Source organism: Fringilla coelebs, assembly GCF_963513975.1.
Source record: "Fringilla coelebs genome assembly, chromosome: 1".
Lineage (NCBI taxonomy): Eukaryota > Metazoa > Chordata > Aves > Passeriformes > Fringillidae > Fringilla > Fringilla coelebs.
The window spans coordinates 54,453,275-54,471,969 of NC_140028.1; positions in this window are offsets into that span (position 1 = coordinate 54,453,275).

An 18,695-nucleotide genomic window follows, 5' to 3' on the forward strand; every position below is an offset into this window, starting at 1 on the left:
GTTCTTTGTTTCTGATTCCTTTCAGGGGAATTGCATGCAAAGCAGATTGAAAGAAATACAAACTTCCATTCAGTTTGTCTACGAGCAGTGTTTCAGGGGAAAGGGGGGGGGATATATTATTTTTTTTTAATAAACTATTTCAATTATTTAATTCTAAAAGTTAACTTAGCACAGAAATGAGGCTTGTACAGCCTGTTTTATACTCACTGAATGGCAGAAGGAAAAAGGTGGTTTTGCTAGATAAATGGGGGAAGAATTGGCCAGTTTGCTTTTTTTTTTCTCCCAGGATGTGAATTTTTTTTTAATATGAAACAAAATTCCTGTTCTGTGTGCCAAGGTATAAAGTTGAGAACTTAGATGAATGCAAGGAATTAATTTGTGTTGTGATAAATGTGTTTTAAAAAGTTGCACTATCTTACTGTTTAAAAAAAAATATATATGAGGGAACTGTTTTATGTGAAGTTCTTCTATATGTTGTCGTTTCACCTGTGGAATAATGATAGAGCCCTAGAAGTAATCTGGAGGAGTTTGCCCCCTCCCCCTGGGTTTGCTAAAAGATGGGGACAGGACTTAGGCTAACATCTCTTGACTTTTACAGTTCAAAAAATACAGGGACACTTGTCTTTGCAATAATTTGCATTCAAATAACAGTGTATCAGTGAAGTGTCTTGGAGACTTTTGGGTGGAAGAAGGCAAATATGAAATCCCAGCATTTTCCATCACTTAAGGTTTAGCTATTTTGCAGTGTAGACTATTTCTTTCGCAAATGGCAAAACTATAATTCCCAGATGCGTTGATTTGTATTGATTCTAAGTGCTGCCATTCTTTTCCTTGTCATAATGCAGTTATCACCAGTACTTAACCGTTCTAGAGATTTTTGTCCTCACTGTAGCCTGAAATGTATTTAGTCACATATCATGACATTATGCAATAAATTGTTGGAAAATGCAGGCTGGGGTGTTTTCCCCCTGCTCTGCTGTTCAAGTACGTGAGGCTGTCGTGGTTTTCGCTCTCCATTTCATCCTTTCAGATGCTGGAGGTCTGTCCTGGAGGTCTGTCCTGTTGAAGTGAAGGGGGCCCTTGTGGCCAAACCCCCCCCCGTGGTGTTTTTGCAGCAGTACCAAGAGCGCTCGTGGCAGTGGTGCCGGCTCCTGGCACATCCCTGCTCCTTGTGGGAGCCCCGGGAATTCTCCCTGCAAACCATTTTGCTCTGGGCCCTGTTGCAGAAACCCTTCTGGGTGCACGATGTCTGCGTGACGCCAGCAGGACTGTGCTCGTGGGTACAGGTGACTCATGTGTTCACCAAGTGTCTGTAAGCCCTGATTTTTGCTATCCTGGCCTGGAGAGTAGTTGGGAAGTGTTCCCTGCCTGTGTGGTGGCATGTGGGGTGTTTCTCCACTGGCTGTTCCCGTGTGGAAGCACGCGCGGTGCCGGAACTCAGTCGACAAAAGGTGATAGTGGCATCACAAGCACATGAAAAAGCACAAATTGCACTTAAAATGCATTTTGGAAATGGACTTAAAAGTAAGAATCTTTAGAGTCTTAGCTTGAATAGTTCCTAATATATAGGTGTATGAGTGTGTCATAGACCTCTTCACTTTAGGATCTTTCACTTTTTTCTGTTTTCCTGAGCCTTGTGCTTGGTGGCGGGCAGCAGCTGCTGAGTGGGGCACTGATGCCCTGGTCCCATGGCTGGAGGCTGGGTTTCTGCAGGACTTCTGTACACGAGGGACTCTGATAACTGAAGTGCATCTTTGATCTATGCAGAGTTTTAATGCCAAAACAGTGTGTGTGAGTGTGTGTGTGTGTCTGCGTGTGTGTTGTCTTTTGGGCCTCAGTGTAGATTTGTTTTCTTCATAAGTTAATTTGATTTTATTCTAGTTTAGAAAACATTTGTATAACTGTTAGTCTGAATACACAGCCCCATTTGTCTCTGTAATTGTTATTTTGGTCTGAGTCATGCTGGTAATGTGGAGTAAAGCTGCCTTTTATCGTATGTATTAGTTGAAGGGAGAGATAGAGATTGTATGGTGGGGTTCACTTATTTTTTTTCCTCTCAGACCCGCAGCACAGGTGTTTAGAAGATGACTAGATGGCTTTCAGTCAGCTGGGGCTCTCATCAGTGTCTGGTTCCTGGGAATAAAAGTGTGAAATTAGATTTTTGCAAAGAACCCATGAACATAATTCTTAGTTGAAAACAACAAACAAACAAAAAAAACCCAACCAGAGTACAAAGCCAGCAAATGTTGGTTTTGGTCTTCAGTGACTTTTGTCGCTTGAGGAGTGAGCCTTTAAGCCAGAGCATGTGTGTGCCTACACAGATACTGTGCTGTTGCCTAAATGAGGATTGTTAGCCCAGAAGCCTTCGGGTGAGAACAGCTGGAACTCAGTTGTCCTGGCAGAGCACACCTGGACTTGGGCTGGTTGAAGGCCGACTTTCACCATGTGCAGATCTCAGCAAAGTGAGCCTTGAAGTTGCCTTCAAAGTCGCCTCTTGGGAACGTTCTTTCTTTAAAAACAGCCCTTTGCCATCTTTTACCCTCTCTGCATGCCAGTAGATATATGCACTTCCCATTAATATTGCCCACTATGCTGTCTCTTAATTTTTCTTAGCTGAGAAAATTTTTCTGCCTGGAAAATGTAGCCTTTTCCAGTTCTTTAGAACTTTGTTTAAAACAACTTGGTATTTGCTCACCTAATAGTTGCATCTCCTCTTGCATCTTTGTCTTCTCATCCTAGAATCATCCTAGAATCATAGAACAAGCTGAGCTGGAAGGGACCCATCAGGATCATTGAATCCAACTCCTGGCCCTGCAGAGAAGCATCCCCAGGAGTCACACCCTGTGCCTGAGAGCACTGTCCAAATGCTTCTTGAACTCAGTCAAGCTGGTGCAGTGGGGGAGCCTGTTCCAGTGCCCAGCCACCCTCTGGGGGAAGAATCCCTAATACCCAACCTAAACTGCCCCTGGCACAGCTTCCAGCCATTTCTTTGGACGCTGTTACCAGTCAATAGGGTTAGGACATCAGTGCCTGCCCCTCTTCTTTTCCACGAGGAAGTTGTAACTGCACTGAGGTCTCCCCTCGGTCTCCTCTGGGCTGGACAAAGAAAGTAACCTCAACCACTCCTCATATGGCTTCCCCTTGGGACCCTTCATCATCCTCATGGCCCTCCTTTGGACACTCTCTTAGTGTCATGCTCTGCCTTCCCACATGTAGAGTGCAGAGAGCACCTCTCAGCTCTGGGAGTGTAGTGACTAGTTCACTTGCTGTAGGTGAGCTTGTAATCTTCTGGTTTGGGGCCTCTTAGCAGTAAATAGGGTGTTTTCTGATGGATATTACTGCTTTCCAATGGAAAGGCAGTCAACAGTGTAACATTGAAACACTTTGTTTTTCTATTTTTTCTTCCATTGGCTTGGTAGAAAATCTGTTCTTGATAACAGAACACAATGGCAAAAGAAATACCAGAATTAGATAGCACTATCAATCTTTATGGGCTTAGTGAGCGAGCTCTGAAGATAGGTAATTCTATAAAGCATTTGTAGAAGACCAGCTTTGAAAATATCCAGAATTGATAGACTGTATTCCAGAGCCCCTCAATGAAACTTTGTATAAATTATAAATTTCTGCAAACACTGTAGCATTCATTGTCTAGATTTTGCTTCCATACTGGTCTTCTGGTATATGTGTCTCATGCACAAAACCCACATAATATGTGTGTGGTGTTTTCTATGTGATGGATCATATTTGCCTGAATTCTGGTTGCATCTTCTGACTTTGCCCAGTAACTCGTGTTCCCAAAATTCAGTATAGTGGTGTCCCTACATTGGAAATTTTCAGTTTAAAAGATTATTTTTTTTATTTTAAATGCACCTTTATGAAAGTAAGTTTTATGACCTCTGTCCTACTGCAAAGATTAATTTTTCCTTTACATGTCTTGGCATGGCTCTTTTCTTGATGCTGAATATGTCCCATCTTTGATTTTGTATGATCTTTCAGGGCTAGAAAAGACAGGGACTTCAGCAAAGGAAAAAACTCGTTTCTCTCCCAGTTTACCAATGGAGCACTTGGCACTTAGCTCTAAATCTGTACCTGTGTTTAGAACAATTGTGGTTGGGCTCCTCTCAGTGCTGGACAAGCAGACTGAGTGGGATGTTGCTTAAAGGTGTGGGTGAGGGACAGGAAGAGGGGTACCCAGCCAACAGTGCAGTGTTCAGATCCCTTTCCTGGCATGTGTGGCACGTGCAGAATTCACAGGAATTTGCATAATAGGATGTTTTCATCTGGGAGGATCTAATAATGCTACTCCTGGTCTTGTCACTGATGAACTCTGCATGTAGGCCAGTCTCGGGCTGATGGGACTTTATTACAGCATCAATTTCCCTTGGCAGTATGAAAACACAAGCATGCCCCATGTACAAGTTCCTGATGGCTAGTGAGGAAGATGATTGCGTTCCTGCACTCATGGAATCTGCAGGAGCCAGGACTTAAGCTTTGCTTCATTTTATTACTGTTTGCCCACTGCTTACACCGGTTTGTCCCAGCTGGAGGCTGCGTCTGTTATGCCAAATCCCAGGATGTTCTTGTTGCAGATGCACTCTTTTAAAAAGTGCCATTGAGAGTTCTTGTTTTTTTTCTGTGAATGAAGTGCAGGGAAGGTAAGGAGCAGAATTGCATTGTTTATTAAGGAATGCACTCCTTTGCAATAGAGAAGAAATCCTTGTCCTGCTGAAGAGCCCTGTGTGGAGGCTCTCTGGAACAGTGCTGTCTGAGGCGTTTTCTAACCCTGTTAGGGGTTCTAGCCTAGGGTTCGTGTTCTAACCCTGCCAGGTAGTGAGACACCGGGCCTTGGAACTGACACTCTAATCTGTAAGGAATGTCTGAGTGCTTTGCAGAAGATTGATTGCTAACCTTTCTCTGACTCTACCCCGAGCACTCACGGTAGCTAAGGTAACCTGAATTTGTAGGCGAAGAAAAACAAAATAGCAAGTTGGTAAAAAATAGATATAGGTTGATATTTTTCTGTGCCCCTTTTTCCCCTGCCTCCCTCCTCAAGGATAAACAATAGGCTTGCTGGCACATTTGAAAGTATTTAGGGTTATTCACTGGTTCTCTCTGGTCATTGCAGTTAAGTCATGTCCGTGCTCATACAGACCTGCGTGCAGACTTGTCCCCTGATTCTGTCTGCACTAGTTTCCATTCCATGATCACCTTCCAGAAGTGCTAAATGGCTCTGTGTTGTGCTCTCAGTAACAATGGCAGGTCATTTGTCAAACAGCAGGAAGCCTGAGGAATATTTGCTTTTCAGTCCTGTAAATGTCATGACCTATGTTTTTATCAATAGGGGGCTTTCTTGCTGCACCAGTTCTTGCCTGTGACCTGGTGTGCTCGTGCATCTTCCATCCAACAGCTCTCTCTCCTTTTGGGGGAGCTTTGAAAAATCTTTGTGCTTTGGGATAACTCCAATGCAGACCTCACGTATTGATGTACAGGAAGAAAGTAACACTCAGTGTACCCTAAATCTTATAAGCATGTTTTTCAGACCTAGCTGATGGTGAGAACCAAGTGATCCTTCTGTGCAGTGGGTTCAGATGAAGTCTGGCTTTCCATTACATCCTTGCTTTTTAGATAAAGGCTCTTGCACATAATTTAATTACACATATCTGGTCTTTTCTCTGCACTGTGTTGCCTGCTTGCCAACCAGTACAATTACAGCTTTTCTGCTACCGTAGCCCCAAATGTGTCAATCATTTCAGTCCCTGGAAAGAGGCAGTTTTACTGAGTTGTCTGAGGCCTTTTGGAACATGGAAGAATAGTCCCTTGTGAGGATGTCTTGAACTTAGAGAGGTTTCCTGTCCAAAAACTGGTCTGTATGTTTTGTTAGGAAATTCAAGTTTAAGGTTTTGAGAGTATGCTGACTGAAAATGTTGGCAGGATTTTTTTTTTGTAGTTAATATATTGTTTGCCAGCCTATCCTCACTAATCAGGGATGTAAATTACCTTTTGATCCACCTCTGATTGCATTTTTGGGCTGGCAAAAGCCCCGTTGGGCACACTTACACCAGCAAAAAAAAAAAAAAAAAAAAAAAAAAGAGTAGTTTTCTTTGTACAGCTCTGGGGAATAGACAGAAGCTGCACCACTAAGTTCATCCTCCAAAACCAACCTGAGACCTGCATTGCTCCTTCCCAGCAAACTGAAGTGTAGGTGTTCTGATGAAGTGCTTTGCTGCACTCTTTAGTACCACAGACCTGCAGTGGAGGGGCCTACTGACGTTCTCTTGAAATTGTCATTGGCACTAAATGTTTTTCAGGGATGTTAATGCTGTTTTGGTAACCACCCAGTACAATTCTCCTGCTTTTGAAAGGGAAGATCAAGGACCATATTGTGTCACAAACTCTCCTGGCTCTTACTTCCGCCTTTCTGGTGTCTCTTCTGTTTTTAGACTGAACACAAGCAACCCGGGTATTGCTAGTGTTGCTTTCTTGCTATAAAAGAGCTTACCTTTTTATGTTGATTAATGACAGAAAAACAAACCTGTAACGTAGATATCCTTCCCCTTCCCTCTGACAGACGTGTGATTTACTGCCAGAGATGATGCTTTTTCTTTGCTATATTGCTGCTGCTGTTTCAAGTGGTTTGGTGTGTGAGCTTCCTGAAACAACACAGTGTGTGTAGGATCTCGTGGGTGTCTCTTTTCTTCTTCCTTTTTCTCCTTGGTTTGTGCTTGTCTGTCTGCTGTGGTAGGTTTACTAATCAATTAAGTACATCCTTATTAGATATAATTTTGAGGAGGTTTGCATGTCCATAGTTTGTAAGCAACTAAGGTGCCTCATGTTCAGGTCTGAGCAGATAGGAATCCCCTTGCACTCAAGAGGGCCTGATCCAAAGCCTGCTGAAGTTGGTAGGAAGACTCTTGCCAACTTCAGGGGGCTTTGCATCTGGCCTTACGCTCCCACCTTTGTTGTGCCTCACTTAAAATGGTGCTTTTTCAGTTGTCTGTCTTTTTTTCTAGTTTGGTTTTTTTTCTTTGTATGGTGCTGTGTATAACTTGAATATATTATGCACATATCCTACCCAATGGGTAGAACAAACAAACATACAAAAACAAATAGATGTTGTTAATACTGTAAGATAGTGTACAGATGATACCAATTTTAACACAAAAAAATGGCATAGACTTTGTGAATGCCAATCTGTGCTTGGTCCTTTTTTTGTAAGAAAGTTTGCAAATGAATGCGTACAAATGACAAAAAGTCTATGTATTTTATTTTCCTATTAAATATCAATATCATAAGGGAAAAAGGTTAAACAAATCCTTTTTGACAAGCCTGTGTATAGCAATTAGTCGTTTGATGCATCTTTGCTGTGAAGATTTCTTCTTTTTTTTTTCTTTTTAATATGTCACTTTAAAAAAAAGGAGAAAACCACAAAACAAACAAAACCTCCACAGCTTTAACCTTGCAACTAAATGCTTCTCGTATTGGTTGTTGCCTTGCTATTGCTGACTTGGACCAGTATTAGTTACTACTTCTCCAGCAGATACATTATTTATTACTATCCCTGATTACTTTTTTTTTTTAAACTTTGAAATGGGCTAAAACTTTTCAAACCTTTTTAATCACATCCTAGATTTGAAATGAAGCTCAGACAAGTGGGAACTGACCCAAACCATCCCTGCAAAATCAAAACCAGGCCAATGAGAGTTCTGTGACAACAGCCAACCATTGCTGTGCCCACTGCTGGTGCACCGTGCTGCCACTACAGACTGTCCTTGGGCTTGGGGTGTGGATGGACTCCCTGGTGACCTACGCTCTTGCAGGGTGGACAAGAGTGGCCCCACTGGTAGAGAGCTGAATGCAGGGTTTGAGTGGGAGCTTTGAGTTGGCAGCTCTGCTGCTGTGTTGGCTTCTGACAGCAATGGCTTACCCAGGTTCATATTTACGATTACAGAGAGATGCCTAGACCTGTTCAAAGCCAATAGGGGAAACGGTGTGGGAAGTAATGTTACACTTCAGCTTCCTGCCAGGCTGCCGTGGCAGTTTGGTTCTCCCCCGGTGTCTCCCCGTGTGTGGCGCTCCATTCCCGTGCCCTTGTTCGCTCTTCGGTAAAGCAAATACCTCAGGAAAACTCACCATGAAGTTCTAGTGTAGGGACTTGCAGATGCTGTACTTATTTTTCTAAACTGTTAGTTCTAACTATCCCAGGACAGTAGGTGATATCAAAGTTTATCGCTCCGAGACAGACTCGTCCTCTCCCAGGTGGATCCCAACTGTTCTTTCACGGATACTCCTGTCTGTATGTAGCTTTTTTATACTTGCCAGGCTTTAACCGCAGATGTGAGGCAGCGAGGTGTTTGTTGGGCCATGTTTGGGATGGCGTTTTGGTTCGGTTCTTCAGATGATTAGCAAAGCGCTGTGCTAAAACTCAGGGGGCCTTACCCGGGGCCAGTGAAGTCAGTGGTGGGGCTTCCTCTGGTTTCAGTGGGCTTTCAACCCATCCTTCACACTGGAGGATGGTGCCTTGGGGCACGGTCCTTCGCTGCTTCTCTGTCATCCTGAAGCACCTACACCTTTGTCTGTAAATACCTTTTTAAAAGCCCTCACAGGAGTCCTGTATCTGAATGTTGACCATGGTTGTTTGGCTTTTTTTTGTCTTAAAGAAGTGTGTTAAGTTTCTTATGGCCAGTTCTGCATCATCATGCCCTTATAGGTAGCTTCTATCATCACATCCTTCTCTACGTTAGCTGTTCTGTCAGTAAGCACGTACCGTAGGTAAATACACATATTTCACGATTGTCACTTGTTAATTCATTTATTGTTTGTCAGGGCGTGGAGTAGTTGTTTTGGAAGTGTGCCTTGCCTGGCCATCTTCACGTTTCTGTTTGCACTGCAGAACCACTTCTGTGCATGAAGGAAGAAAAGCAAACAAAAAACCCTGGGCCTTCACTAGGAAGACTGTACAGAGTAAACCTCCTGCTGGAGGAATCTAGAGTAGGATTTATCATAACAAAACATGCATATTGAGTGGACCAAACACGAGCATGTCTTCTTTTAGAGGCACTAATTTGCTTTGAAGCTGCAGTGGAAAGAGCAGACTATCTATCTATTAAGTGTATTCACAGCTGTGTTCACGCTTTTCCATTTACCACAAAGCACAGCAGGCAGCCAAGATTTCAAAAGGACTATGAGCAGAAGTTATGAGAGCCTCAGGCATCATAGACCTGGACAGCAAAAATAATAATAACAATAATAATAATAAATTTTTTAAAAAATCACTTTAGTATTCTTTAACAAAGCTTTTCTACTCATAATATAAATACTACACAAGCATTGATAGGGGTTTTATCTTTGTATAACTCTCAACTGCCCAGTGCTGCTGTGCTCAGAGCATTTCATGATGGTATGTACATCAGTCAGGCTGTTACACTCAAAATTAACCATCAAATGCCTGTTTTTAGAGTGTTACCCTTTCTTTGTTGTTTCTTGCTAGTTGATTTACAGTGTAAAATGCTTTATTGCTGTATGGATTTTAATTTTTTTTTTGTATTTCCAACATTGTGACTTTCAAGAACACATTTTCAACACATCTATTATTTTTGTCCATTTTCTTTCAAGCTATTCTGAAATATGTACAGCACTATCAACAATATTTAATCTTTCTTTTAAAAATTATTGTTGTAAAACAAAGCTATTACGAAGAGTAAGTCTTTTTACAACTGTATTGGAATTTCTCAATAGCTGTTCATGTGATGCTATGACAAACCTGGCTTGCTTTACTTTCTATTTTTTTAAATTTTATTTTGTGTTTAACACAATTAATTTGTTGCTTATTTTCCACCGTAACTCCCAGTTATATACGGAAAAGATTTCAACTGTTGTGTATCTGACTCTTTTAATTGAGCAAATGGTGATGTCCTAGTTTTTAGACCTAAGGTCTGTTTATTGCAATACTTTTAAAGGAAGATGTTGCTCTAAGTGCTGTTGTTAGTTTTAAATACAGATTTTATGCTTGTTCTTAATATGCTGTGGTTAAACCATGGCACAAAATTATTAAAAATTATTAAATGCATTTGTCTCCTGTTGGATTTATTTTCCCTTTGAAGTGAAAGAAACGAAAAAGCATGGAACACTAGAGTGACTTTGGTAAAAATAAGTACTTGTCTCTTTCTCTGGCTGTTCTGCTGCTGGCAACCAGGTAGCAGATCAGTAAGGAATGAGAGAGGACCCAATCCTTGCAGCATTATGTGAGGGCCCCGGGAAGTCGGTGTCTGATGAAGGTTTAAAATCAGCCTTCTGACCCTCCACACTCTGGTGATTAATGCTGGGACAGTTCCTGCCCTGCCCCTGCCATAGAATGGGCTGGAGCAGGAGACAGTCACTGTCACACACTGGAGGTCAGTCTAGGCACTTAATCTAAGCCAGCTCGTGATTTCAGTTCCTTTAAGACAACAACCCCGCCTCAATCTCATTTAAAGCCCTGCTGGTGGTGCCGGCCTCTGGCACAGCAGTGCCGGCTGACCAGCGGCGGGGTAAGCAATGCCCCCAAAGCATTGAGTTGCAAAACTTCTTTAAAAAATGAAGGTGCAAAATATGCCTTGTGGGAGGGAGGTTTACAACCTGGTTTAAGAAAGCTGGGACATGCTTTGGCCAGTGCTTAAAAAAAGAGCAGTTGTGGCCCAGTAATGGGGTGAAGAGAGGGATGATGCTCCTAGTAAGAAACCAGATGAAAGGGTCCCGTAAAACATGCAAGGATTTGTCTTTGGCGATACAGATCTTTGCAGGGGAGATCAAATTATCCCTGGCTGGCACCTGCCACTTTGCCATACTAAAGCTTAACAAAACTGGGAAAGAGCAGGTCATTTCATTCTGTGTATAACGTGATCCTTTATTTAGCATGATTATTAATAACAAAGTTATCTTGGTTTATATTTTATACCTGTGCTTGCTGGAGTTCGATGTCTGTGTTGCTGTGATGTGATGCTGAGTTTGATACTTCCAACCTGGAGCTTTCTTGCAGGTCTTTTCCAGGCAGAGGTCTGCTCGGCGAGCCATGGTCCGTCCCACTTCTGACAGCCTGCTGTGGAGCTGCCTTTACATTCCACTCAGAGAGGAACCAGGGGGGTTCCCCTGGCTGCTGTTCTTTTCAAACATCTTAGGTCTTTAAATGTTACAGTACTTATTTTTGGGTCAAAAGTAATCATATTTTTTTCCTATAGCCATCCTGAGTTTGCTCTCCTCCATCTACAGCATTTTAATTCTTCTTTAGTATTTAGAAAATTACTAGTTCCTTAGTCCTTAGAAGTACTCTAAATCTTCAAGCTTCTGCTCCTCCTCTGCTGTCTGAACCCTGAACTCCCTGGAAACTGCATTTTTTGAGCCTGCTTTGATCTTTTACTTAATCTGGTTTTAATTGTATTTATATTTAGTTTATAATATGCCATTCTGTTTGATTGTGTTTTAATATCACTGCCAATGGTTGCAACTCAGCTGTAAATGGGATGTCTCATCTCAGTAGGGTTACTTTTTTCTGCTGAAAGATTAATATAGTGGCTGCTGCAGTCCTGTGAAACCTCTAGGTCTGGCTTCCAGGCTCCCAGCAGTATTGTGTCTCATTACAAACACCCTGGTTTTAACATCCCAAACCCTTTTCTTCCAAAGACCCCTCTGTAATGAGACTTCGTTACTTAGACAAAAATTAATTAGGCTTCTCTCATTATCACTGTTTTGATCGGTTGTGCTTTAAGTGAGTTCTAATTAAAATGCACATTTTAAAACCTTTACTGCTGAATCCTCTTCTAATAGCTCGCTTCTACTGCGGCGATGCCCTGCTTTTTGTGCAGTTTGCATTGTGCTGCTTTTGCAGAACTCTAGCATTGATTAAGAAAACTAAAAACTTGCATGATTTTTTTTTTTGCTTGTTTTCTACATTTTTTTCCAGACTGGCTGCCAAATGATTGCTCCTGAGAGCCTGAGAATGGGGATTAGAGCTGAAACACTGAATTCTTTACATGTGGTAAAACTGATGAGCAGAGTTTCTCAGTGTCCTGTATCGTCAGTAACCCTACTTGTTCCCACAGTGTTCCAAAACATAAGGGGAAAGCTATATGCTACAGGTTTTACTATTTAACTGCAAACTTCTGCTTGCCTTAGGTGTTCCAAGTTGCCTTACATACATGATTTATTTTGGCAGGACTGCGTGATCCATCCCAGGGATACCTGCCACATGCTAAGCCTGTAGGTGCTCTGCTATGGCTAGAGGGGGACTTCTGAAAGCTGGCTCTCCTTAATAAAGGGGTTAATCTGCAAATCAGACAAAATATTTTATATCCTTTAATGGTTTCCACTCTGCAGAACAGCAGCAGAAAGGTGCCAAAAGTATTTTAAAGATGAGGAAACACATGAAGAAGTACACAGCAGGTCTCAGCGCAGCCTGTGGCAATACTGGGAATAACCTTTCCCTGCCACCATTCCCAGTCCCTCCACTTGCGAGGTATAGTTTCTGCTCACTTCCAAACATCCTACTGTCTTGTACAGAGCTGTTTTCTGTTTGGCAGGCCTTTGAGTAAGCAGCCAGGACATAGCCCCCCCTTGTTCAGAGAAAGAGGGCATCTTTTTCATGGAGGCCAAAATGCCACCCTTGAGCCCCCATCAGTGCCAACACCAGATCATTCCAGCTTAATTTAACATTTGCAGACATTATAGTGATTGACAGTTGAGTTGAGTGGAAAATTCCAGTTTAATCCTGCTCTGTGTGCCACAGACATGGGCTCAGACAGCTTGACCTACATTTAACCCTGGGCAGCAAGAAATTCTTAGGGGAAAAGAAAAAAAGTGGTTTTCATCTCAAAGCAGTGAGAACATTCCCACTTATTACATGTCCCTGTGTATATGCATACACGTGTAATTGTGTTACAGTGCTGTGAATATTTCATGAGCTGAGCCAGTTTGCCCTGGTTGGCTTTACTTGGTGAAGAAGACACGTTAAGTCAAATATAAAAGCTCAAGTGTGCTTGCATAACTGCTCAGTAGGGTTTATGGCAACAGTAAAAAGGATAGGAGCTAGTTCTTTCCAGACAATGGGGTTAGGATTGTAAGTGCTATAAAATTTGCTTATGCTGCAAACTTTTTATCTCTTGGGGGAAAAGTTGATGAGCTGGTAACTTCAACTAATGTACTGTCAGGAAAAGCCTAACAGGTAAGGCTTGACTGAGGGACTGCAGAGTCAGTCTGGTTTCTTTGACCCCCCCTTCCTTCTGCAGATCAAATGTGCTGATAGTGACTGACTGTGTTTGTTTTGGGAAGTTACAGGTGCAGTTCTGGGTGTCACAGCTTTTCAGTGAGAGGCGCATTGGCAAACATGAAAAGCCCTGTGGCTGAGTGATAACTGCATTAAGTACTCAGCATGCAAGCCCTCTCACCTTCTACAGTCATGCTGTATATTATACCTATAGATAATGTGCATGCTATCTCCAGCCATATGCTAGGGCAATCAGGCACTTTACTGTAAAATTGTGCTCTGTCAGGGAAATGGCATCAGGTGCACTAAAATCCCCACCTGACAGTGGCACAGAAGTGAAGTGCCTGTCTGCAGTAAAACTGTACTCGAGAGTAAACTGTGCAGCTGTAGCTTGAGTGCTGCTTGTGCACTGGCACTTCTTTGTTTTGAAGAAGATTGTCTGTGTGTGGGTACATGCTGTGCAGAGATGTGAGGGTTAGTGGACAGCAATCCAGCAATAAAAAATACACTCTTAGTACATTAGGCAGAATTTTGAGTTTACTTCTATAAAATGATACTGTTCTCTATTGTCATGGCTTTTCTAGTCTAATCCAGGATAAAAACTTAATTCAGGTATTTAGCCAACTATATCATTATTCATCAGTTAGCCAAGGCTTAGAAATCTCCCTTTCTCCACTACAATTCATCCAAAGGTCTCCTTCTGCATTAAAACACTGCCACATCTTGGGAGCTAGCTGGAGGCCACAGCTGTGTGCAGGCACCTGGTTTTGGAGGAAAGGTGCTCCAAAGTGCCTCTCAGGCAGTGGCTGGATAAAAAGCTGGTGTAAATGCGCTGGTGGAAGTGCTTGACAGAGCCAGCTGAGGGGACTCTGCACCACTTACTGCAGAGTCTGTTCAGCTGAAGGGCAAATACAGCATCACTGCTCATCTCTGTACTCTCTCATGTTCTCTCACATCCACATCCTTACAAGGTCTGGCAACTCTTTTTGTGCCTGTGAACAAATCCATGTGAAATGATAACTAAAAGAGGATAGGAGGTAAACTTGCAGCTTGTGTTATTTAGAACCTCATGGTGGAGCTGGATTTTGTCTCCACCTGCTTTGTGATCTCAGATGGGAGGTCATCAGTAAGCACAAGAGCCAGGTCAAGGCAGTGTTCACAAGGAGCCTGTGCTCTCTCTCCATGCCTGCTTTGGGTCACCAAGGCAGCCCATTGAAATTACCAATGCTGGATCTGTTCCACTACCAGCCTCCCCGCAGTACAGTTCTGATTCATATTAAAGGTAGGATCTCAACTGCACTTCTGATGGATTCAGCATATGATTTCCAGTGGAAATTACATCAGTTTTATGACTTTATTCTGATTGCAAGAGTACATAGAATTCTTGATTCAGCATGAGTTTGAGACGGGGACACAGACTATTCAATACTTGACTGGCAACAGAACTGGCTTGAGAACTGTAGCATATTTGGGCATCATTCCTAAACAAGCCTGAATATCCTCCCCTGTGTTCCCTTCTCTCTGATTGTCCAATCAATTCATCAAACTCAAGCCCAAACTTAACACTACGTGTTACCCTGCAGGCTTTTGAAATCAAGATATATTCTTTCTACTAAAGAAGATTGTAGAAATAGGCAGCTAATTGCCAGGGGATAATTACAATTCTCTAATTATTATTGTTGCTGATGGTAAGTGATGAACAAGGATGAATGTGATGCAATACCCTAAGCTGACACCCTGAAGGGGACACAATCAGAGGAATTTGTTTCAACTTTGGCTCCAGCAGCATCTTGAGTCACTATTTTTGCTCTAGCCTGTTACCAAGTGACAGCTTTGGCTCCAACCCTGCTCAAAAGGCTCAGCTGCATCTTCAGCTCGGGCAATAATTTAGACTGTGACTGGCTCTGGTCTTTGTTCAGGCCATTATTTTGACTGGCCCCATTTTCACTATTGCTTCACTTCCAGCCATTGCTTAGGCCAAGATTTCAGCTCCTCTTGGGCTGACACTTCAGCTGTTCTCCTGTCAGGCTACGACTTTGGTTCTGGGCCCATCTTGGGCCGTGATTTTGACTCTGGGTCCTGCTCAGGATGTGAATTCACCTTGGGCTCTATACTGAGCTGCCGTTTCCACTCAGCTCCATCTTGGTCTGCAACTTTTTTTCCTGCCTGTTTCAGACCAATACTTGAGAGCCAGCCCAGAGCTGGTCATAGGTTTGGCTCTGGCTGTATATCACTCTTTGAGCTCCAGCCCCTGCTCTTTGGCCCTGTCTCTTCATCTCCATCTTGGTATCAGGCTTCAGCTCTGGCCCCTGGCTGGGCTGTGATTTTGGCTCTGCCCATCAGGCAGGTCTGACCTCTGTTCAGGCTGTGAGTAGAGATCAGGAGCAACCTTGGGCCTCTATCATGTCTCCAACCCCATCTTGGGCAATGGTTGCAGCTCCAGGACCCATTCTGAGCCACATCTTTGATTCTGGTCCCATCTTGCTCACAAGCTTGTCCCCAGCCTAATATAAGCTCTGACTCCAGCTCCAGCTCAGGCTCCCATGTCTGCTGTGCCCTTCTCGGTTTATGACTTTGGATCTGGCCTAACATGGGGCAGCAACTTTGACTCCGTTTCCTGCTTGGGCTGTGACTGGTGCCAGATCGAGTTGTTAACCTCAGCTTTGTAGAGATACTGGAGTGAGATTTTATTTGCTCTCATCTATGGCAGCAGTTTGAGCTCTGGCTCAACATGGGGTTGAGATTTTTGCATCAGCCCCATCTTTGGCCGTAACTTTGGCTCTGGTCATTGTTCAGGTGGCTGCTTTGGGTCTGACCCCTCCTCAGGAGGTTGCTGTGACTTGGCCACTGTTTGGGCCATGGCTTTGGCTCTGGCCCATCTTGGCTTGTGACTTTGTCTCCAGCCCCACCTTCATCTGCAACTTTAGATTAAGCTATTGCTCAGGCCACAAATTTGGCTTCATTTCCATCTTGGGCTCCTGCTTTTGCTCCTGCTTTGGCTCTGATTGCAGTTGTGGTTCTGGATTGGTATTGGGCTGTGACTTAATCTCTGGCCTGATACTGGCCAGATGCTTTGCCAACAGCTTGATGGTAGATCACAGCTTTGGGTCTGGCCCCGACTGGGAGGTTATTACAGCTCTTATTTGGGCTGCTGCTTCAGCTTCAGTTGTGGGTCAAGCTGTGACCGAGACTCGGGCCACCTGGCCATCCACATCTTTGTCTCTGCTTTGATACTCAGTTGAAACTTTGCCTTTGGTCCCTGCTTGGTTCATGACTTCTGCTTTAGCCCATTTCAGGCTGCAACTTTTCCTTCTTGGGCAGTGATTTCAGCCCTGTTCCCTGTTCAGTGACTGGTGGCTATTTTCAAGCCACATCTTCAGCTCCTGTCCACTGTGAGGCCATGAGTTTGGCTCATTTTTTGGATCAGGGCTTCAGCTCTGGTCCCTGCTCTAGCTCTGGTAAGGATCATGGCTTCTGCTCCAGTCCCACATTGAGCTGTGACTTTGGCTCTGGCCCCATTTCAGGGCCCAAGTTTGGCTCCAGCCCTATATCAGACTGTGATTTTAGCTCCAACCCCATCCTGAGCTGTAATATCAGCGATGGTGCCATTTTTGCTGTATCATCGGCTCTTGCTCAATCTCAGACCATGTCTGTGGCTTTGGCCCCTGTTTGGGTTGCTAATTTGCTCCTTGTCATATCTCGGGCTGTTACTCTGCTTCTAGGGGAAATCCTGGGGCATGGCTTCAGTTCTAGCCCCATCTCTAGATGTGATTTTAGCTCCATTGCAATTTCAGGCCATGATTTCAGTTCCAGACACATCTTGAACCTCTGAGATAGGTCTGGCCTAATACCAGGTTGCTACTTCAGCTTCAGTACCTATTTGGTCTGTGACTGTGGCTAGGGATAGCAGGTTGTAGCTGTGGCTGTAGCCCCATGTTGGTCTGTGGCTTCATCTCAGTGGCATTTTGGGCATGATTTCAGCTCTGGCTCAATATTTGGCTGTGATTTGGATGCCTGGAGAGGTTACCTAGAACAGAAGCTAGACAGAGTAAGAGAAATAAAGTAGGTAATTATTAAAAAGGCCTTCAAAGGTTACACCTTGGGCAGTACAAGAGCCTGGTGACTTTGGTTCACAGGCTGGAAAAGGATTGTTTTGTTTCAGCTGTGAAGAGAATGTGCAAACACTTTATATGAAGTTCAGAGTTATATACTAATGCAGTACAGAATCTGAAAAATATGAGAGCTAAAGCTTCATCTTCAGTTCCTGCCCTGTCTTGGACCACTGCTTTCCTCCAACTCAAATTTGGTTCTGGTCCATGCTCAGACAATGAGTGCCACAGCAGTCTGTGCAGCAATGTAGGCTCTGGCCCTTACCTCTGGCTATGGCTTCGGTTCCAGCCCACCTTGGGTTCTGGATTTTTTGGCTCTGGCACTACCTCAGGTGGTGATTGCTATTCTGTCCTGATACTGGGCCATGATTTTTGTTCCAATCCCAGTAGGGATGTTATCTTGACACTGGGCCCACCTTTAGCTGCAGTTTTGGCTCTGGACAGTGCTTGGGCTTTGATTTTGTCTTTTCCTCATCTTGAGCAGCAACTTAGGCCCGAGCCAAGTAGTGAGTTGTGATGTTGGATCTGGCTCTGCACTGGTTTGCAGCTTCAGCTCCAAGCACATCTTGGGATGTGATTTCAGATCTGCCCCCTGCTTGGACCTTAGTATCTACTCCAGTTCCATCCTGGGGCCCCAGTTTTGGCATAGATTCTCTGCTTTGATCACAGCATGTACTCTGGACTCATCTTGGGATGCCCAATTGCAGACCCAGCCTGCTCAGGCTTACAGTTGAGCACTGTCCCAGTTTCAGGTCCAGCACCATTGCAGGTTGTGACTTAGTGATGCTGCGCAGTGGTGTTACTGCACAGTGGTGGGAGCAGACAGCAGTGGGGGAGGTTGCCAAAGCAGCCATTTCCCTGCTGAACATGTAGTGATGGATGCCTCAGTCCTGGTCTCACCAGATTTCTGAAGCTTTGCAGAGGTGGAGGGACCCACACTCCCACTCACCCTCTAGAGCCTGAAGGGACAGCCCTTTCCCACGAGGATGCAGAACAGCGAGGTAAAAAGGCAAGCCCTGGTAGCACTGACTGAATGGTCCTATGGGCAATAGAAGGTGCTGCTGAGCTTCTCTATGGGCTTTTCAGCTCACCAGGACTCCTGGCACTCGCTGGGCACTCCCTTGCTTGGGTCACTTGTGGACTGCCTCAGGGCCTCTTGGTGCTGTGGCCAAACTGCTTTCCGAGGCCATAGCACCTGCTCCCCTGTCCTTCTCTGCTGCTGAAGGCACTCACTGATGCTGTTCCACCTTAAGGGACACTGCTGCCACATGAGTGTGCCAACTGTGCTGGCCTGGGTACCAGAAGGAGATGCTGTCCCCAGGTGCCCTTTGCTTGCCCCAGCCCGCCAGCAG